Source organism: Erinaceus europaeus, chromosome 1 (assembly GCF_950295315.1).
Source record: "Erinaceus europaeus chromosome 1, mEriEur2.1, whole genome shotgun sequence".
Lineage (NCBI taxonomy): Eukaryota > Metazoa > Chordata > Mammalia > Eulipotyphla > Erinaceidae > Erinaceus > Erinaceus europaeus.
The window spans coordinates 3202799-3220554 of NC_080162.1; the positions used below are offsets into that span (position 1 = coordinate 3202799).

The following is a 17756-nucleotide window of genomic DNA, read 5'->3' on the forward strand; positions in this document are numbered from 1 at the left end:
TTCTCTCTCTCAGTCTCCCCTTTCCCTCTCCATTTCTTGTTGTCTCTAAAGAAAAAAACAGGGAGTGAGGATGGAAATTACTGTGGGAAGCAGTGGACTGGTTGTGCAGGTACCAAGCCCCAGTGATGTTGCTGGTGTCATTAAATAAATAAACCCACAAGCTGTTGGATTTCTGAAAGATTCAACAACAGAAATTGTCTGAGTATATATCCTGGGGGCATTTAACTTCATTTTTTTTTCTTTTTCTTTTAGCTAATAGTATAATGGTGTTTTATAAACTTACAAGATTTTTAGGGCTTTAATTTTCATAACCTCTGCCAAAATTCTGTGCCTCCCCCACATCCAGCAACATAGTTCTTATCTATCTATCAAATGAATGACTAAAATACTCACTGTCAATCCCTCGTCAGAATGTGATGTTCACTGCTTTTTTGAGGTCGCCGCCATCTTTACAAAGAAGCCAAAGCACTACTTATTTTAAATGTGGAACTTGCTAGAAGCAAAAACAAGAGATGTGGTCTGCCTTCTTAACAACTTACCCAAACTGTTGGTATGCTTTTAAAAAAACCTCTTCTGTTTCATTTGGTTTAAATCCCCCCTGCCTAACACTATTTTATTTACATAACCACTTCATTCTATTTACATAACCTCTGTTAACAAGCACCACCTTCCCTCCAGGGCATTGGTGGTTCAGTGATGGAATTCTCGCCTGCTCTGCCCCCTCTCTTTATCATACCCTGATTTTCACCAGTCACTTTTCTCCCCACCCTCTCTGCGTCACATCCTGTTCCCACCCTACTTGGGAAGTATATATAAAGACAGCATTGTTCGTTTTGGTTGGTTGTTAGCTTAGTCTAGCTTGGTATAGATTGTGCTGCGTCCTGCATGAATAAAGAGATACTGCATACAGCTCAACCATGAGTCCCTGGTCGTCTGTCTCCCGTCAGTGAAGCTCAGCCCGACACCAAACCACATTCTACCTGATAGAAATCTCTCTCTCTCTCTCTCTCTCTCTCTCTCTCTCTCTCTCTCGGTCGGGCGGTGTCACAGTGGGTTAAGCGCACATGGTGCGAAGCACAAGGACTGGCTTGAGGCTCCCTGTTCAAGCCCCCGGCTCCCCACCTGCAGGGGAGTCACTTTACAGGCGGTGAAGCAGGTCTGCAGGTGTCTGTCTTTCTCTCCCCCACTCTGTCTTTCCCTCCTCTGTCCATTTCACTCTGCCCTATCCAACAACAGCAACAGCAGCAGCAACAAGGGCAAGAAAATGGGGAAAAAATGGCCTCCAGGAGCCGTGGGTTTGTAGTGCGGGCACCGAACCCCAGTAATTACCCTGGACACACACACACACACACACACACACACACAAAAGTGTCTCTGTAGTGGTTGCTTATTTAAATTTGATTATTTCTGTGGAAAATATTAGTGTCTGGGTTGTTTGTCTTTGCCAGACAGACTTCTTATACACAGCACCTCACACCAGGCACTGACACAGTCATCACACCCAGAGTACCCGTGGGATGATCAGGAGTAAGATCAGATAAAGTGATGGGCTAGGCATGCTTTCCGAACTCTTTAGTCTAGCCTTTTTAAAAGTTTCTTCCCTACTGAGCATTCATTAAAAATACAAAAAAACACATTGATATGAAAAAAAAAAAAAACGAGAGGGGGGGTGAGAGGGTGAGGGAGAGAGAGAGAGAGAGAGGTCAGTTTATTTTTGCGACACCATCCTTTTAGAATCTCTTGCTGTACTTTGGTTTGCTTTCCTTCTTTTAGATTCTCCTTAAATTCATTAGTAGTTTTGGTCCATTTAATCCCTAGTCCTCTTAAAGTCTCTATCTCTATATATCTGTCTATCTATGTAATATTGATCAACAAGTCCATTGGATAGAGGGGTACAATTCCACACAATTCCCACTACCAGAGAACTACATCCCCTCCCCTCCATTGGAAGCTCCCCTATTCTTTATCCCTCTGGGAGGATGGATTAAAGATCTTTATGAGGAGCAGAAGGTGGGAGGTCTGGCTTCTGTCATTGCTTCTCCGCTGGACATGGGTGTTGGCAGGTGGATCCACACCCTCAGCCTGTGTCTGTCTGTCCCTAGTGGGGCAGGGCTCTGGGTAGGGGAGGTTCCAGGACACATGGGTGAGGTTGTCTGTTCAGGGAAGTCAGGGTGACCTCCGTGGAAGCATCTGGAACTTGGTGGCTGAAAAGCATTAAGATATAAAGCAGAACAAATTGTTTAACCATCAGAAACCCAAACGTAAGGATATAGCAGATGAGATTTGGGGGTCTCCATTTTGGAAAAAGCTAGTAGGTCTATTTTATGTATATTCCAAAGGGGCCCATGACTTTACTAATTTCTGCCTGAGCCTGACAGCTAACATGCAGGTGGACCCAAGGTATTGTTGGGAAAGATGGTGTCAGAGTTGGACATAGGACTAGAAAGTTGTATCAGGAAAGAGAAATGCTCCCAAATAAGGGAAAAGTATAGGAATACCATTAACTGTAAACCCCATTGATCTGATCTGAAGCCCATATTCAACAGCACAGAAGCCTGTGCTGTGCAACCTCTGCATCCCTGTAGGCCTGAGCTCACAATCCATGGCCACAGCTAGGAACATTCTAGGCTGCACTAATTTCAGGACCCATCTTCCTGGAGTGGCAGAGTTTGAGAGAGTGGGCAGTTTCTACCATTGTTGTTATACACTGAGGGCAAGGTCCTGAGAGGCCCACAAGAGGGTTTATGATGTTCCTGATGGAGATGATGGGTGATGGTGGAGAAAGGGATCGTTTATATATCTAGGCCCATCATATCTGTGTGGGAATCCCAGAACACCTTGACTAGGACCCTGGATGATGGTGTGGCCCGGCAATGACCAAGAGAGCCATCATTAAGTGTGCCAGTCTTTTCCCCTTACCCAGCTTTATCTGACAAGGAGTAGCTACCTTAGAGTGATTGAGGGAAGTAAAAAAGGAGGTAGGTGAGGAGGATATCTAGGTCTAAGTAGAAAATATTAGATTAAGAACTCTATGGTGTCATTTTAGGTCTTTCTGCTTGCTTGCTGTACGTATTGAGTCACTGCAAACTATTGTATACTTTTACTTCAAGGTATATATTTTCCCCTAACTTATGGCTACATGTGCACATGTGTTCCATTTCATAGGCCCTGGTCTATATCTAGGTTCTGTAGCTTTGTTAGGAAGTGACCCACTCAAAAGGGAATTAAGGAGTCCCATGAGCTAGGAACAGTCTCACCAGAGTAATGGAACTGAGCGGTTGACATCCCAATCCAAAGATCTAAGACACAGGAACACTCCCTTCCACCTTCTGTGAAGCTGACATCTTCTTGATACCAAAAGCAGATAGGGACACAACAGAAAAGGAAAAGTACAGACCAATATCTCTGATGAACATAGATGCCAAAATACTGAACAAAATCCTAGCCAACCAGATACAGCAGTATGTCAAAAAGACTGTTCAACATGACCAAGTGGGATTTACTCTAGGAATGCCAGGCTGGTCCAATATGTGTAAGTCAATCAGTGTCATTCACCACATCAGTAAAAGCAAAACCAAAAACCACATGATTATTTCAATAGATGCAGAGAAAGCCTTTGACAAAATCCAACACCCATTCATGCTCAAAACACTACAAAAAATGGGAATAGATGGGAAATTCCTTAAAACAGCGGCATCCATATATAACAAACCTACAGCCAACCTCATACTCAATGGCTAGAAGCTGAAAGCATTCCCCCTCAGATCAGGGACTAGACAGGGCTGTCCATTATTACCATTACTCTTCAACATAGTATTGGAAGTTTTTGCCATAGCAATCAGGCAAGAGAAAGGAAGCAAAGGAATACAGATTGGAAGGGAAGAAGTCAAGCTCTCACTATTTGCAGATGATATGATAGTATACGTAGAAAACCCTAAAGAGTTCAGCAGAAAACTACTGTAAATCATTATAGTGTCAGGCTACAAAATCAATGTACAACAATCAGTGGCATTTCTTTATGCAGACACTAAGTCCGAAGAAGACGGCATCCAGAATTCACTCCCATTCACTGTTGCAGCAAAATCAATAAAATAACTAGGAATAAGCCTGACCAAAGAAGTGAAAGACCTGTATACTGAAACTATGAGTTACTATTCAAAGAAAAAGGAAATGATACAAGGAAGTGGAAAGAAACCCCATGCTCATGGGTTGGAAGAATTAATATCATCAAAATGAATATTCTGTCCAGAGCCATAAACAAATTTAATGCGAGACCCATTAAGGTCCCCCCAAGTTTCTTTAAGAGAATAGAACATGGGGTTGGGTGGTAGCGCAGCGGTTTAAGTGCACATGGCGCAAAGCACAAAGGACTGTCGTAAAAATCCCAGTTGGAGCCCTGGCTCCCCACCTGCATGGGGGGGTTGCTTCACAAGCAGTGAAGCAGGTCTGCAGGTGTCTGTCTTTCTCTCTCCCTCTCTGTCTCCTCTTCTCTCTCCATTTCTCTCTGTCCTATCCAACAACAATGGCAACAATAATAATAATGACAACAATAAGGGCAACAAAAAAATGGGGGAAATAGCTTCCAAGAGCAGTGGATTCGTAGTGCAGGCAACGAGCCCCAGAAATAACCCTGGAGGGAAAAAAAAAAAAGAATAGAACAAAAATTACAGTCATTTATCTGGAACCATAAACACTTAGAACCGCCAAAACAATCTCGAGAATGAGTGAACTTCTTTTTTATATTACTTCCATCAGGGGAGTCGAGTCGAGAGGTAGCCCCGTAGGTTAAGCGCACATGGCGCAAAGCACAAGGACCAGCCTAAGGATCCCAGTTCGAGCCCCCAGCTCCCCACCTGCAGGGGAGTCGCTCCACAGGCGGTGAGGCAGGTCTGCAGGTGTCTGTCTTTCTCTCCCCCTCTCTGTCTTCCCCTCCTCTCTCCATTTCTCTCTGTCCTATCCAAAATCGACAACGATGACAACAATAACTACAACAATGAAACAACAAGGGCAATAAATAAGTAAAAATGTTTTTAAAAAATAATAAAATAAAATAAATATCTATTACATCCATCTTCCACCCGGTCGCCTTTTGCATGTTTGCTGTGTCTTTCTAATGTCCGCTGCCTTCTCCTGTCTTCAGTTGCCTCCCTTCCTCTGTGCTCAGGAGACACGCCGTTGAGTTAGGAGAGGCACGGACTCCGACCAGACTGCCCGTTTCTGATTCCCAGGCGTGCTCACGTTAGTATCCAGAGCGAGCGGTTCAGTTTTCTCTGTGTGGTGGATGTTAGCATCTGTGCCTTTCCCACTAGCCAGCAACTTGTCTGTACTGCTCCTGCCACCCCCGTCTGACTCTGATGCTACGTTAACAGGGCTGGCACTGTGGCTTGCCGTACTACGAGATGAAACTTGGTTCAAGGCGGGCCTTTCTGTGATTTCCTAGGAAGAAAATTAGAACAGCCTTGAGTTCATGGGACTGCCTGTTTTTTTTTTGTTGTTTGTTTGTTTGTTAATGAAAACAGTGCATTCTTTTCCCAATAGCAACAACGTTTAATGAACACCCCCTTGTCTATTATCTTGTGCCTTATTGAATTATTTGCAGATGTTAATATGTTTATATGTCTTTTTATGCCTCTGTTTCCTTTTTTTTTTTTTTAATTTTTGGTATGATCTTTATTTACTGGATAGAAACAGCCAGAAATTGGGAGGGAAGGGGGAGATAGAGAGGGAGAGAGACAGAGAGACACCTGCAGCCCTGCTTCACCACTCGCAAAGCTTTCCCCCTGCAGGTGGGGACTGGGGCCTCGAACTTGGGTCCTTGCGCGCTGTAACATGTGCGCTCAGCCAGGTGCGCCACCGCCCAGCCACAGGTTATTCTCTTTAAGTGAAATAACCAAGCTAATTGCTTCTATTGTGACAGTGTCCTCATCACATTGCTTCCTTTTGAGTGCACTTAATCCCATCAACCTTGAAGCCCCTCCTGGCCCGAGCGCCTGGCAGTATTTCCTGCCACCTGGGAACTTCAGTGAAGACAGCTACTAGAGTCACTGTGATGCTTTCAAATAACCATAATTTTGGCATGCTGTCTTTGAGGAATAATAGATTTCCTTGAACCTATTTCTTCTGATAGCAAATACATTTATTTTATTTTATATTCATGTATTTAGCCTCCAGGGTTATCTCTGGGGCTCAGTGCCTGCACTAGGAATCCACTGCTCCTGGCAGCCATTTTTTTTCCATTTTGCTGCCCCTGTAGTTGCCCTTGTTTTTATTGTTATTGTTGCCATTGCTGCTGCTGCTGTTGTTGGCTAGGCCAGAGAGAAATGGAGAGCGATGGGGAAGACAGAGAGGGGGAGAGAAAGACAGACACCTGCAGACCTGCTTCACCGCCTGTGAAGCGACCCCCCAGCAGGTGGGGAGCCGGGGACTCAAACCAGGATCCTTACGCTGGTCCTTGTGCATCGCGCTACATGTGCTTAATCCGCTGCGCTACCGCCTGACTCCCACATTTTTTTTTTTTTTTAAATCAAGAGTACTTGAAATACGAGACAGATCTCCTTGTGGGTCCTGCATGCTGGTTTTCGAAGGTAAAGGTACTCAGCTTAGCCTGAGTTGTCAGTATCACTGCAGTGAGTCCCGAAGACGATCGGCTAGAAGGAACAAGGGGATTTTCCTAAGTGCACAAAGTTCTATTGAAAAGCTGGTATTGACTCACCTTTATTTTTTCACTTCCTTCCCTTGAAAAGCTAACAGACAAATGTGTGTGGTTACTGACGAGGCTGTGACGTGAAGGCAGCACTGGCGGTCAGGCACCCTACCATTCTTCGTAGGCCTTTTTTTTGTATTTTTTTCTTTCTCACAGGTTCCCACTAAGTATTTGACATGGTTGTGCACACGAAAGGAATAGCCACTGCTTGAAATGATTCATTCCCTCTTACACGAGTTGATCATCAAAAAAGACTTTGAAGAATACTAACAAACTTTGAAGACTACTAAGGAACACGCTGTCTAGACTTTTCCCTCAGGGTATAAACCCACTCAGACCCCCATCTGTGTTGCTGTCAAGTCTCACCTGGACAGAGCTCTCCTCAGCATGTTTGCACAGGCAAAGAGTCTGAATGTGACGGACTATCCGCCCTCCTTTCTCTCCAACATAGCCATGAGTTGAGTCCTTGTGCCAGAAACGCCCTGATTGCTGCTCCATCTTGGGGACATGCTCTGAGCCAGGAACTGAGCATGCGTTATTTTTAGTCTCCATAAGGACTGCAAGGTATTGCCCTGATGTTACAAACTGGGAAATTGGAACCTAGAAGCATCAGATAACTCGAGAAAGACCATACAGCTGTGACGTCATAGAGGTGGAGTTCAAACCTAATTATCTAAAGCCTATATCAAACTCTCTTGCATTTCTTGTGCTTTTTTTGTTTGTTTGCCAGTCCTAAACAGTTATTTTCTTTTTAAAAAATTTTTATTTATAAAAAGGAAACACTCAGGAGTCGTGCAGTAGCTTAGCGGGTTAAGTGCACATGGCCAAAAAAAAAAAAAACTGACAAAAAACATAGGGTAAGAGGGGTACAACTCCACACAATTCCCACCCCCAGAACTCCGTATCCCATCCCCTCCCCTGACAGCTTTCCTATTCTTTATTCCTCTGGGAGTATGGACCCAGGGTCATTGTGGGATGCAGAAGGTGGAAGGTCTGGCTTCTGTAATTGCTTCCCCGCTGAACATGGGCATTGACAGGTGGATCCATACTCCCAGCCTGTCTCTCTCTTTCCCTAGTGGGGCAGGGTTCTGGGGAATCGGAGCTCCAGGACACATTGGTGGGGTTGTCTGTCCAGGGAAGTCTGGTCGGCATCATGCTGGCATCTGGAACCTGGTGGCTAAAAAGAGAGTTAACATACAAAGTCAAACAAATTGTTGACTAATCATGAACCTGAAGGCTGGAGTAGTGCAGATGAAGAGTTGTAGATAGTTAGTAGGCCTATTTTAATCATATTCCAAAGGGCCCCTGGCTTTATTGTGCTTTTAACAGCCATACAGCCCAGAAGGTAGCAGCCTGCAGAGAGCATTGATCTGACTGCCAGAGGCCTCAGAGGCCTCAGGTCCAGTTCCTGGGGCTGCCTTGTAGCAGGGCTTAGAAGAGCTCCTTCTTCTCTCCTACTGACTCACTCTTGCTGTCATAACAGCAAACAAATAAATCTGGAGAGGGAGGAAGGGAGGAGGAGAGGGAGAGAGCCAGCAAGTGTAGCTGCATAAAGCTGTAACCAGCCCATGGCCATATTCCGGACTCTTTCTTTCTCTCCCCACCCCACCTCCTCCTAGACGGAAGAAGGGAAAGACAGAGACGGGGGGCGTGGGGTTGGGGGGTGGAGTCGGGAATCCGTAGCACTGCAGCTTCCTTCAGGACTGTGGGGCCCTGGTTCGAACCTGGACTGTGTACAAGGCAAAGCACTTTGCTGTGCACGTGAGCTCTTCTGCTGTCTCCCTCCTCCACTCCCACTCTCTTTATTGATGTTGAAAAGTGCTTTCTTAGGGTGGGGGCTAGATAGCATAATGGTTATGCAAAGAGGCTCTCCTGCCTGAGGCTCCAAAGTACCAGTTTCAATCCCCCCCCCCCACCACCACCATAAGCCCGAGCTGAGCTCCGGTTAAAAAAGAAAAACAAACAAAAACGAACAAACATGTCCTTCTTTGCTACTGGCAAACACTAAACACTTTTATGAAGTCTATTTACTCCTTTGTCTTCTGGCTTTATGTCTCTCCCAGTCCTTCTCTCTCTGCCTGCTGGCCGCCGCCTCCCTCTCACACTCCCTGTTTATGTACTTTGAGGCCGCTGTTTATTTGGTAGCTAAGGAGACACTTCCTTCCTCATACCTCCACAGCCTCTGGAACCACTTGGTAAGACCGGAAGTTTCCTTCTTGAGTGATTTACTATTCAGGTGAGAAAAGGGAGCAGGTTTCTCAAGACTTTACTGGTATTATCTCCTGAAGCCCGCACGCCCCAGCACAGAAAGTGAGCAGTGCACGCACTGCCACCTCTTACAAATAGCATCTTCTGCTGGGAGGGGAAAGAAAGCAGGACCTTCCGTCCCTGTCCCTCGCTTCCTGTCCCTCGCTTGTGGACTTGACATTTTCATGAAATCAAGAAACAGAAACGAAACAGTGATCGGGACGATTCCCTCCGAGGCATGGTTAGGTTTTATGATTCCCTCCGAGGCCTGGTTAGGTTTTATGATTTCCTGAATTATTAGGCGTCTCATTATTTTGTCTCTCTGGACAAGCTAAGAAGCCAGTAAGCCTGACCGGTGAGCACTGGGTGTCATCGCTGCTGGTGTAAAAACCCTTTGTTGGACCAAAGCACACTTACTTGACCTTGGCAGCCTGTTTGCTTCATCTGTTTAAACTCACCACTCGTGATGCCATCCTGACTTCCCTGGGAGCCTCCCCTCCCCAGAGCCCTGCCCCACTAGGGACAGACAGAGACAGGCTGGGGGTGAGGATCCACCTGCCAACACCCATGTCCGGTGGGGAAGCAATGACAGAAGCCAGAACTCCCACCTTCTGCATCCCAACAAGAATTTTGGTCCATCCTCCCAGAGGGGCAGAAATGATAGGGGAAAGATGCCCAGAGGGCTCTGAACTCCAGCTTTGTCAGAAACCAGAGAGAGAGGAGAAAAGGGAGGGGTGTCTGGATGTAGTAATAGGTATAGGCGTGACTTGGAAAGGAAGAGAAGATGGGACCCTAAAAAAGGGGGTGGTGGGGAGCTGGGTGGTAGAATATCGTGTTAAGTGCACGTGGTGCAAAGCGCAAGGACCGGCCTCAAGGAACCTGGTTTGAGCCCCCTCCTCCCCACCTGCGGGGGGCGGGGGGTTCACTTCACAGGCGGTGAAACAGGTCTGCAGATGTCGGTCTTTCTCTCCCTCTCTCTGTCTTCCCCTCCCCTCTCAATTTCTCTCTGTCCTGTTCAACAAAAGCAACAACTATGACAACAATAACAACCACAACAAGAACAACAACAAGAGCAAAAAAATGGGAAAAATGGCCTCCAGGAGCAGTGGATTCATAGTGCAGGCACCGAGCCCCAGCAATAACCCTGGAGGCAAAAAAAACCAACCAACCAACAAACAAAAAGGCTGGTGTATTGCACCAAAGTAAAAGACTGTGGGGTCAGGGGGAGGGTCAGGTCCTAGAACAAGATGTCAGAGGAAGACCTAGTGGGGGTGACTTGTTATGTGGAAAACTGAGACATGTTACACATGTACAAACTATTGCATTTTACTATTGACTGTAAACCATTAGTCCCCCAATAAAGAAAAAATTTAAAAAGGCAAATATATATATATATATATATATATATATATATATATATATATATACACACACAAATATAGACAGATAATTGTAGAAATAATACTTAACCCATATCCAGAATCTTGGGAGAACTGCTGTAGTTTCATTGGAGGGGTTGGGTATCCAGGACTCAGGTGGTGGGAGTCGTGTGGAGTTGTACCCCTGTTAGCTTGTACTTTGTTAAATCACTAATGAAAACAATGAGTAAGCTCACCGCTCCACACTGTAGTAAGGAGTATTTGGTACTTTCAGAAATGAAAAAGTCAAAACTAGGGGGGGGAGAAATGGAGTTTTCTTGAGGTTACTAGTAGCTAAAGTAGCTAAGACTTCGAAGGTACACGATTTTATTTTATTTTTTTCCTACCTTTTCAGTCTTTTGGTAGTTGGTAGTGATTTGGGTTCCTGATTATTTTTTTCAGGTAAGATTTTAAGCCACCTGAGGAATAGAGCAGTGACTGAAATGAGAATCGACATAGATTTTTTTTTTTTCCTTTAATTACTGGTCAGCAGAATTCGGAATTCAGAAACACCCTGGCCTAGTCCCTTTCCTCCTTTTTCATTCTCCGTGTGTCATACTAAAGCAACAGGCCTTTAAAAAAAACCAGCGAGCAGGCCTCTCACGTTATATCTAGCCAGCGCACATGCCCCCCTCTCTCACTGTGGCTGTAATGTGCAACCTGACCTCAGCCGCCAGGAGACAGAGCTGGGCTAGCCAGCCAGCATTCAGCTCGCCTTTCCGTGTGACTGTGAGCTGGTACCAAGTGCTGGGCTGGAGGGGCCCTTACCGCCTAACTCAGCGCAGTGAGGAAGTCCGGCCACGTGAACCGGTCACTCACTTTTCCTTAAGGAGGGCGTGTGGAGGGGTAGAAGTTGTGTTACCCAACCCGTCTTCCTCCTAGGGGAAACAGATTAGAAATCTCTTCCTGACACATGAGGACATGTGCTTCAAGGGCTCTTAACTCCAAACTCCTGCCGTCAAAATATTTCTCTTAACGATTTTCTGTCTTCCTCCTGAGGTAATTTTCAGTATTATTCTCTCTTCCCTCTCTTCCTCCCTCCTCAGCCCCCATCTGGAGGGAAAGGAAGAGATGACCGTATTTTTCTCTCTGTTTTGGATATACAGAATACAAATATAGGGGCTGGTGGGTGGCACACCTGGTTAAGCACACATGTTATAGTGCACAAGGACCCCGGTTTGAGCCCCTGGTCCCCACCTGTAGGGGAGAAAGCTTTGCAAGTTGTGAAGCAGGGCTTCAGGTGTCTGTCTTTCTCTTTTCCTCTCTGTCTCCCCTACCTTCTCAATTTCTGGCTGTCTCTATCGCATAAATAGAGATAATATAACCATATTTTAAAAGAATACTAATATCGTAGAACCAAGAAATGGTCTTAATTATTAATCTGAAATTTGTTTTCCTTTATGACAGGTAATGAGAATGTGCTAGAGCAATGGGAGAGTCCTGTAACTTGTAAGAAGCCAAGATGACAAGACTTTTGAAAAAATAATTAGTAAGTAAAATCTTGTTAACTTTTTGGATTTTTTTTTTTTTCATCAGAAGGGACAGCCCTCACTGTGTTTGAAAACGGTGTAATCGAATCTCTTCCAAGCTTAAAAGAGAGAAACTTTAGCAGCCTGGGAGGAGGCATGGCGGGGGAAAGTGTTGGATTCTCAGTGAAAGTCCCAAGCTTGAGCGCCATGTTACATGTGCCAGAGTGACGATCTGGTGTGCTCGCTCTCACAAACTAAAAGATATTTTAAAAATAAATAAATAAAAGAGAAATTATCTTAAACGTAAATGTGCAAACCTTTTGTCAAACTGGTACTGATATTTGGATGATGACAGCCAGCAAACGGCTCCTAGCTTCCATATCCGTGGATTCAAGCAAATCGTGAATCTAAAAACTGCGGGAGATAGTCAGATCCCCAAGCGATTATCTTTGCTTCCACTGTGACCTAACAGCGTGGTTAACATCTGTTTATATCGTATTAGATAGAAGTCATGCAGACATGACTTACAAGTCCACATGAGGACTGGGGCGGGAGGGTACCAGCTGCTCCCTGGCCCCTGCATGTGGCTCAAGTTCGAATCAGAATACCACGGGGAGTGACTCTGTTGTCCTCCTTTTCCTTACCCCCTTCCGTAAATGAAAAGACAAAACCAAAAGGCAACAGTGAACTCACTGGCATGCAAAGGCCCTGCTGTGTGCCCCCTCCCCCACGTGCACAGAGAGAAATCCACAGCTTTCCTGCATGTACGTGCTGTTCAGGGTGTGTCGTCTTAACGGGGAAATGCCCGTTTGGTGATCCAGCTGACTTTGTCTCACAAGTCAAAGGCGCGTCCTCTCTTTGTAGCCTTGGAAGGACTCCACTTGAATGTGAAACGCCGACATTCTTTTTCCTATTGGTGCTGTGGGCACCATGTCTTTGCTCCTTTGTGTGGGACACTAGGGAGATAAGTGTGAAGACACTGACTGTGAATAGCGCTGGGCTCTGTATCCACCTTTTCGGTGTCTGTCACACGTCATGTTTCACACCCCGGAGGCCACCCTTGTCTGCTAACTGTCTGACAGTTCCGACAGCTGACGCTGGTTTCCTGGATGGTGCTCAGACTTGCTCTGGTGGAATCTGTGGGAATAAACAGGCGGAGAAGAACACAGGACACTCATTTTCCTGTTTGCGATTATTGTTAGCTCAAAAAAAGAGCCAGCATTTCCCAGCGAGACCTTCCCAGGTCTGAGTGTAGCTCCTCTGCTTGTCCGTAGTGAGCTTCCATTTCAGCTGATCAATTTGTGTTGGGTCTGATACAACCTCTCATGAAATGAAACCATCTGGTAGCACCTTGTGCTGTAGCTGGTGCGCTAGGGGACGGCCCCAAAAGCACGTTCCTGTGTCTGTATCGTGATTCACCATCCACAAACCTTTAGCTTGTCTTACGAGACTTCTCAGTAGAGGCTCAGTATCTCAGGCAGTGGCTAAGAGTCAACTCCCCTGACAGAAGGGGAGTGTTGCTATGCTTATACTTTGCTGACATCTTTATTATTATTATCTTTATTTATTTGATAGAGATGGCAAGAAATTGAGAGGGAATGAGGAGAGAGAGAGAGAGGAGAGAGAGAGAGACAGACAGAGAGAGAGAGAGAGAGAGAGAGAGAGAGACCTGCGGCTTTGCTTCATCATTCACAAAGCTTTCCCCCAGCAGGTAGGGATCGGGGGCTTGAACCCAAGTCCTTGAGCGTTGTGACATGTATTCTCACCCAGGTGAGCCACCACCAGGCTGCTGCTTTGTTGATCTCCATGACATAAATGCTACATCCCCCACGGGTTTCAAGTGGCCAGTACAAGACTCTGCAGGCAGATTTGTAAAACGGTGTGCAGCAGGACACCATTCCATAGTTTTCTACCAACCAGCCATGTTATCGGATTCCCAGGCAGAGAGACAGGACAGCCTGAGGGCTGCATGCAGGAAGCGGGGTTTATTCTGCCGGCAGACCCAGCCAGAAGGACTCGCGTCCACTAGAGCCTGGCCCCAGCACAAGGGCGCTGGCCCCTTAACACAGTTACCAACTATCCCACAGTAACTCATAGCAACAAGCTGAGCAGGGGACTTTTCCTTTTGTGTGTACAGAGAGGACAACTTGTTTGGGTTATACTCCAGGGCAGAAGGAGCAGCTTAAAGGCCTCCCACTGACCAAGGTCACTTGGGTGCCAGCCGAGAGAGCCCTGTGTGTGCTGGGGGCAGGGGAGGTGGCTGCCAACTGCATTTTGCTTGAACTGCCAAGTTAACCCTTGCTTTTCTCTTTAAAAGTTAACCCTGGCTGGCCTCAGTCACAGGAGTTGCAAATAACACCAAGATGCAGTAAATCGGAAGTAATGAGTCTATAGCCATTATTTTTGTTTTGACTATTATTTCTTTTAATGGCATGTCTACATAATTCAATTTTTGATGATGACTGTGCTTCACTACTAGCTTGTCAAGGTGTTTGTTTGTTTTGTTTTATTTTTGTTTTTTTTTTACCAGAGCACTGTTCAGCTATGGCTTATGGTGGTGCAGAGAATTGAATCTGGGACTTTGGAGCCTCAGGCATGAGAGTCTGTTTGCATAACCATTATGCTATCTACCCTCCGCCCTGTCAAAGGTTCTTGTTATAATCTTGAGGATATTAGCTGGCTCCCCTGAGAGTATGCTACCTGTTGTGAAGATATTTCTATTCTTTAAAAAAAAAATTTATTATCTTTATTTATATATAGGATAGAGACAGCCAGAAATTGAGAGGGAAGGAGGTGATAGACAGGGAGAGACACAGAGAGACACCTGCAGCCTTGCTTCACCACTCATGAAGCTCTCCCCTAGCAGATGGGGACCAGGGGCTTGAACCTGGGTCCTTGTGCACTGTAACATGTGGTCTCAATCAGGTGCACCACCACCTGGCTCCCCCTTTCTTTTTTTAAAAAATATTTTTGTTTATTATTGGATAGAGACAGAGAGATATTGAGAGGGGAGGAGGGGATAGACAGAGAGACACCTGCAACCCTGCTTCAACACTTGTGAAGCTTTACCTTGCAGGTGGGGACCAGGGGCTTGAACCTGGGACCTTATGCACTATAATGTGAGCGCTCAATTCGCTTTGGCGGCAAGAGTTTGGGTTTGGTTGATAAAGGAAGGTTTGGTTTTGAATCTCTGCTTGGTTATACAAGTTATCATGCTTCTGTAGCTTCTGGAATTGCAGATAAGTGTCAGGACTGATTTAGAATTGTAAACCTATTTTTCTAAGAGTCAGACTGGAGTCCCCCAGTGGTTAACTTCACTTTGTAACTGGTCCCTGACACCCCTCACCTCTCTGTCTGAATGCTAACTTCCCTTTGAGCTTCCTTCTCTCACTTTCCTATACTTCTTGACTCTGCCTATCTTCATGCCAGACACCAGCCAGGGTGACTTCTGACTGACCATGTTTTTGATTCAGAAATTAGAATTTAATGAAAGTGAATTGGAGAGAGAGAGAGAGAGATGCAAAGCAAAGCAAAGCCAAGCCAAGCCAAGCAAAACAAAACAAAGCCCTGGCAGTTTAAGGTTCATAGGATCTTGATCAAAACCTCAGGAAGTAAATTGGGGGAGAATAGGAAGCTGGATTAGATATCTTAGATCTTTTTCATTTTCTTAGTTGCCCTTTTGAAGAGAACAATTGAAGCCAGAAAATGCTAAGTAACAGCGAAGATTGTGATGGTGGTGTTTTATTTTTATTATTTTAAATTGCTCCTACCTAGTTCTCAAAACATGTTTTTTTATTGAACCTTTAAGAAAATACCTTGGGTATTTCAAAGCATTGATTTATGTCAGTTCCCAGAAACAGTCTTACATCATTTTAGAACATTTATTTCCCTTATTTCCTCCTAAAACAATAGGTGTTTATAGTTCTTGCCCAGTCAGGGATGGACTTAAATCATTACAAAAGTAATTCTTATCTGTTTCAAACTCCTGGGTAGAAGTCTGGAAAAGTTGTTTCCAGATTAAGAAACGTTTTCCTGTCTTACATTGAATACAAGTGTGTTGACAACTTGGAAATCAAGCAGATAGATGCACAGGAACATGAACTGAGAAATGCCATCACAGAGCAGATGTTCAGACTGACACCTGACCAGAACGGGTCCCCCCCACCCTGCAGGTGAACCTTGACTAGAGAGCCCTGCTACCTGCAGATGGGTAAGTTTTGTAGCTGGACTTTATGTTCACAGTCCTAGGATTCCAGTAAAAAAAAACAACTAAATAAAAAGACAGGGTTATCCCACTTTGAGAGTTGCTAGTGAAGCCTGAACATAGGATACTGTTAAAGGAATGGGGGGGGGGAGTCTCTGCCTCCTATTCTGAGAGTTCTCCAAGGCCTTTTTGCAACAAAGAACTGATGGAAAGCATAATTAACCAGGTAAATTAAACTTTATTGGACATAAAAACATGTTAGGAAAGAGAGAGAGAGAGAGAGAGAGAGAGAGAGGGAGAGGGAGAGAGAGGAAGGCAAGGGGACTGAAAACTGACATATAGCTCACATGGTGGTGAGAGAGAGAGAGAGACCCCAAAGTGCGGCCCCACCTACACCTACAACCCCTCCCGTGTCTGGTGGTCCTCTCTCCCTCAGCCATACTCTCACTGTACAGCAGATGTAGAGGACTCACTGACAGCTGAATCCCGACTTGAATTCCAAGGAAGTTCTGAGGAGAAATGACCTGTGTTGGTTGCCAAAGCAGGCCAGGCCGGGGCACACCGGAACATTTGGACCCGGGCGCTGGATGCCCTTGAGTGAAAATGCCTTTTAAATGTAATGCCCTTGAGTGAAAATGCCTTTTTAAGTTTACTTTTCTGTAGCGCTCTTGCCTCATGTGCTTAGGCTCTGTCACTCCCAAGCCACTTGTTCTTTGTCCTTATTCTAGAGAGAGACGGAGACAGGGAGCCAGGCTGCACTGCTACTCCGCCATGCTCAGACGGGACTGAGCACAGGGCCTCCTTATACACGGTCAAGCATTCACTCTGCCCGGGGAAGCTATCTTCCCTACCGCTGAAAGCCCTTTTTTTCAATTCCCCTACACCACCATCAACTAGAGCTGAGCAGTGCTCTGGTAAAATAAATAAATACCATTAAAAATTATGAAAATTTACTCTAGCTAGACATAATTTTAAAAGTGTAAATATTACTGGCAGAAAGTTCATCAATCTTGCCACTCTACAGAGTTACCTTAATAGCACTGGTTTTTTTTTTTTTTTTCTTTTTCTTTTGTGCTCTTCAGAGCTCTTTCTATACTTTGGTTAGATACATAGTTTTCCCATTAAGTGAGTTATTATTAATATCAGTTTAAAATATAATTCACAGGAGTCAGGTGGTAGTGCAGCGGGTTAAGCGCAGGTGGCGTCAAGCGTAAGGACCCGCTTAAGGATCCCAGTTCGAGCCCCCGGGCTCCCCACCTGCGGGGGGGTCGATTCACAGGTGGTGAAGCAGGTCTGCAGGTGTCTGTCTTTCTCTCCCCCTCTCTGTCTTCCCCTCCTCTCTCCATTTCTCTGTTCTTATCTAACAATGACGACATCAATAACAACAGTAATAACTATAACAATAAAACAACAAGGACAACAAAAAGTCAATAAATCAATAAAAACAAAAAATATATATATAATGCACTTGGCAGTAGACCGAGACAATAAGGCAATAATAAACGTGTGTCTGCATCACTTTTGTTCTTGTCATTTAGAACACCGTAGAGATCTCAGCTTTAGTCCCTGTCAGGGGGCGCTTAGTGGGTCTCAGCTTGGCAGCCGTGCGATGCCCACCGAGGGTTGACTGTCTCTGATTCTGCCTCCTGGTGCGTTTCCCCACTTGTGTCGAAGCAGCCTAAGCAGAGGCAGAAAAGGGAAAGGCTGGGAGTGTG

General features: G+C 45.3%; 1 long non-coding RNA gene across 1 annotated transcript in view; it reads left to right on the plus strand.

Annotated features, from left to right (window-relative positions):
* LOC132537546 (uncharacterized) overlaps positions 1 to 16928 on the plus strand; it is a 174743-nt gene extending 157815 nt beyond the window's left edge. The window contains exons 5-6 of the long non-coding RNA XR_009549020.1: positions 11776 to 11857; positions 16770 to 16928. This is a non-coding gene — a long non-coding RNA (uncharacterized LOC132537546). The remainder of the gene's footprint in view (positions 1 to 11775; positions 11858 to 16769) is intronic.
* The last annotated feature ends 828 nt before the right edge of the window (positions 16929 to 17756 follow it).